This window comes from Sciurus vulgaris (assembly GCF_902686455.1).
Source record: "Sciurus vulgaris genome assembly, chromosome: 1".
In the NCBI taxonomy this organism is placed as follows: domain Eukaryota; kingdom Metazoa; phylum Chordata; class Mammalia; order Rodentia; family Sciuridae; genus Sciurus; species Sciurus vulgaris.
Genome location: NC_136461.1, coordinates 161,702,515 through 161,707,336, shown reverse-complemented (window position 1 = coordinate 161,707,336; position 4,822 = coordinate 161,702,515). Strand labels below are relative to the sequence as shown.

The window sequence follows — 4,822 nt, the reverse complement described above, 5'->3', positions numbered from 1 at the left end:
TTCCAAATGAGAATTAGGACTATATTTTCTAGTTCTGTGAAGAATGTCATTGGTATTTTTATGGTAACTGCATTGCATCTGTGTTTTGCTTCTGAAAGAGTGGCCATTTTAACTGTTAATTCTGCCTATCTATGAACATGGGAGATCTTTCCATCTTGTGTTTTCTTCATTTCTTTCTTCAGTGTTCTGTAGTTTTCATTGTAGAGGTGTTTTCCTTGTTAGATTTATTGCTAGATACTTTTTTTTTTAGACTATTGTGAATGGGATTGTTTTCCTGATTTCTTTCTCAGCAGATTCATTATTAGTGTACAGGAAAGCTATTGATTTTTGTGTTGATTTCATAACCTACTACTTTGCTGTATTTGTTTATTAGTTTTAGCAGTCTTTTGATGGAGTTTTTCAGATCTTCTAAGTATATTATCATATGATCTGCAAATAGTGATAATTTGACTTCTTCCTTTGCTGTTTCTATATCTTTATTTCCTTCTCTGGCCTAGTTGCTTTGTCTAGATTTTGAGTTCTATATTGAAAAGGAGTGGTGAGAGTGAATATCCTTGTCTTATTTCAGACAAATGAAATGCTTTTATTTTTTCCTTATTCACTATGATGTTGGTTTTGGGTTTGTTGAATACAGCCTTTATAATGTTAAGATAGGTTCCTTCTATTCTTAGTTTCTTCAGTGATTTTATCATGAGTGGGAGCTGAATTTGGTTGATTTTCTGTGTATCTATTGATATGACTAAGTGATTTTTTTTCCCTTAATTCTATTTATGGGGGGGCATTACATTTATTCATTTGCATATGTTAAACCATCCTTGCATCCCTGGGATAAAATCAATGAGGTTATGATGTATAATCTTCTTAATGTTATTGAATATGATTTGTTAGTAATTTATTAAGAGTTTTTGCATCTAAATTCATCAGGGATATTGGTGTGTCATTTTTTTTCCTTGGTGTGTCCCTTATCTGGTTTTGATATGAGGGTAATACTGGCTCCATAGAATGAATTTGGAAGTGTTCCATCCCATTCTGTTTCATGGAACAATTTGAGGAGCATAGGCATTAATTCTTCTTTAAAGGTCTGGTAGGAGACAGGTGAGAATCCATCTGATCCTGGACTTTTCTTTGTTGGAAGTCTTTTTTTTAATATTATTTTTTTAGTTGTAGATGGATGCAATACCTTTACCTTATTTATTTTTATATGGTGCTAAGGATCAAACCCAGTGCTTCACATGTGCAAGGCAGTTCTGTACAACTGAGCTAAGACCCCAGCCCTGGAAGTCATTTTATTACTACTGCTTCTAACTCATTGCTATTTTTTGTTGTTGTTGTGGTGGTGGTGGTTCGTTTGTTTTTATAGTGCTGGAATAGGTAATTCATTGTATCATGGAAAATTCTTGAAGCCCTTCATGGGAAATCTCTTCAAATGGTATTAAGGACAGATCTTGTCTCTTATCCTGGGATTTTATCTGAGCATCTTACATATGTATGTAGCATCAAATTTCAATTTATATAAAACACACTTAGTATTTTGCCATTAACAGAACTCACTAACCCAAATGGAATGCACTGGAGAGGTTTCTACAGAAGAAGGTGTTTTTCATAAAAGCCTAGAGCTTCTGTAATTCTGTCTCCTATCTGAACTGATGGGCTCATTCTGAGCACAAGCACAATTCCGACTAGAATTTCATTGTCTGTTAATCTCAATCGTATCACAACAGTTTATATTTTTTAAAGAAACATGTAACATTGAAAGATAATATTATTTTCTTTTGTTCATAGGAAGTACACATTCTGTTTTTCACTGAATAATTCTGGCCCACGTACCTCTTGACGTCATACCGGAACTCAAAGCCCATTCTTATTTTGTAATTTTTAAACAGCCTGATTGCAAATTATAAAGAAATCAGAATTTACAAAGCAACAGCTCAAACCTTCATGATGCTTTTGATGACTGATTCAACAGAATCCAAATTGCCTCTTATGAAAGAAGTGATTTAAACCAATTATTAAATTGGTGTAAAGTCCTCTGGAAAGAAGTAAATGACTAATGTTTAAATATTTTATGAGCTTAAAGGCTGAACCTTAGACATATGACTTCAGAAAGCCAAAGTCATTGAAGAATTAATGCTTTAGTTTCTTCGGTAGCTCTTCTGAAAAGCTATTGAAAGATAACAGGCACATATCTATGATTGAGAGGAAGAAAGCCACTAACAGGACAGTGCCATGGATTTTCTTCACCTTGTAGATGAGCTGGGAAATGCCCTTGTTGAGTCCCAGGGAATTAGTAGCCTTCAAGTGCCAGTCAGGGGAGGACTCAACTTGTGGTCTGATGAGGACAGATGTTCATTGACAAACTTGTGAATCTGTAATTACAGAAGGGACAACATGGATGAATTGGGTAGAGCCTGTCTACATTAAGGAAATTTTCAGTGACAGTAATATTAATAAAATGAGAACTCAAACTCTACTATAAGAGAATATCCAGCCAAAAGCGTCTAAGTTAAGGTATGCAAAAAGTCTGAGAATAGCACTTATCACTCTCTCTACATTGGTTTTTGAATTTCTGTTGTGACAAGATCCATCCTTTTAGAATTGTTGTGAGAGTTAAATGAAATTATGCATATAAATTGCCTCACCTATAATAAGGGCTCAACAAATGTGAGTCAGTATTGTTATTATATGTGCTATATAAAATAGTTATTGCACAAAGGCTATTATTTAGATTGTCTTTAGATGCTACTCTAAATCAGGCAACTATGGAATGAACATTGTTAACCATTCAATTTCAGACATCCAGACTTTACTGATTCTTATATATTTTTAGCAAGATAGAATGGATGGAAGAATTACTGACATTTTGAGAGAGAATTACCTTTCAGTCCAAAAGTATCAAGACTCCTTAAATAGCACTAGAAAATGTTCAGCAAAGTTGAAAACTGCTATGGTTTGGATATGGTTTGAGTGTGCCCCTCCCCCAAGGGCTTATGTGTTGGCATCTTGGTCCTCAATATTGGTAGCATTGGGAGATGGTATGAAACCTTTAAGAGGTGGAGACTAGTGGGAGGTGGTTAGGTCATTGGAAGCACTGACCTCAGAAGAGATCAAAGTCATTCTTGTGGGACCCTGAGTTAGTTCTTGCAAGAGCTAGTTGTTGTAAAAGAACAAGCCTGACCCCTGAATCACTCTAGCTTCTATCTTACTGTGAAATTTCTTCTTCTCACATGCACTCCACCATGATGCCATCTGCCATGATGTGATGAGGACAGGAGGGCTGTACCAGAGCTGACAACATGCTGTTTGGACTGCATGCCTTTAAAGTTAGAAGCTGTGTAAACCTCTTTTCTTTTTGTTATCTAACCTCAGGTATTTTATACAGTAACAGAAAATGAACTCATATAAAAACTATAATGCTAATCATTAAAATCAGAGCCCATGCCACAGTCTCTGAGATTGTGCAGAATAACCTCTCTGTCTTGCCTACCTCACAACCTCTTGTCTTCCAGCCCTTCTCCCACTACATCTTGCCAGTTTTCTGTTGAATCATTTTAATATTCTGAGGAAGGATTAGACATGGTTAGCTGCTTGTGAAAAATTAAATATATTAAAAGAAATTACTAAACTATGGGCTATTTTCATATTTTTGAAAGGATACATTTCAGAATATAGAGAAATAGAAAAGGAAGTATTTTTAAAAACAACAACACAGAAGAGCAAAGGAAATAGGAACTAATCTAGAGATCAAGAATATAATTAGCACACCACACAGACAAAGGCATTATCTGACCTGTAGGTCAGTGATAGCACATGCTCTATAAATCGTCAAGGGCAAGCCCTTCGGGAATTTATTGATAATTTATATGTTCTCTTATCCTGGGAATCAATCTGTTCTCAACTTGCTTTCTTAGTAATGAAGATGATTTCCCAATGTTTGATTTTCTTTTAAAAGTCACTCAACATAGAGGATAACATATCAACATCCCATAGTTCTATGTTAGTTGAGCTGACCTCCAGGAAGACACTGATTCAATACAGTGTAAAATTGTTGCCCAACTGCACCCTGATATTTCCGACTGTTTACTTGAGCTGTTGTAGTGAAATGTTTCACTAGTATTTCAAAGTCAGCATGTTAAAAAATTAGAACATCTTCCTTACCAAATCTACTCTATTTTCACCTTTCAGCTAGTGGCATCAATATCCTCTGGCAATAGACTCACGCTTAACAGTCATCTTGGAGCCCTCCCTTCCCTCATACTCCATATTCTGTCCGCTATCTGAATTCTATCAGGCCTACCTCGAAAGTGTTTCTGGTATGGCCACTTCTTTGCTAGCATGAGTCTAGCAATTACTGAAATTCTCCCTCAAATAATCTTCTGGCATCTAGTTGCATTCTTTTTTAATCTATTGTCTTCACTGGTGCTAATTTCATTTTTCTGAAGCACAGATCAATCACCTGACCAAAGTCCCATAATGTGTATCCTGTTAAGATTATGGCAATGTTTAAAGTTTTCCCATGGTATTTATTTTTCTTTCTTATTTTTTTTGAAAGGTTTTTTTTTTTTTTTTTTTTTTTTTTTTGAAATGAGATTTTTCTATGTCATCTAGGCTAGTCTCAAACTCGTGGATTCAAGTGATCCTCCTGCCTCAGCCTCCGGAGTAGCTATGGCTACAGGGATGGAACACCTCACCCAGCTCACATTCTGATCTTTATAATGTTCATAATATGTTAAGTATCTAGTCAGGAGCTGGTAGTGGTATCACCAGTACTGTTTTTATTTCTCATTAGTAGGCCAATAAGGTAAGATTATCAACTGTCCCATAT

General features: G+C 35.4%; 1 protein-coding gene across 3 annotated transcripts in view; it reads left to right on the top strand.

Annotated features, from left to right (window-relative positions):
- Window positions 1-3,600, top strand: part of SLC7A13 (solute carrier family 7 member 13) — a 19,517-nt gene extending 15,917 nt beyond the window's left edge. Inside the window, exons 7-8 of one of the 3 annotated variants that reach the window (XR_013763600.1) lie at window positions 1-2,508; window positions 3,270-3,600. The exon at window positions 1-2,508 is cut by the window's left edge and continues 1,939 nt beyond it. The gene's annotated coding sequence lies outside the window, so the exon portion shown is untranslated. The other 2 variants (XR_013763601.1, XM_079138514.1) reach the window with 2 other exon arrangements.
- Window positions 3,601-4,822: the final 1,222 nt, after the last annotated feature.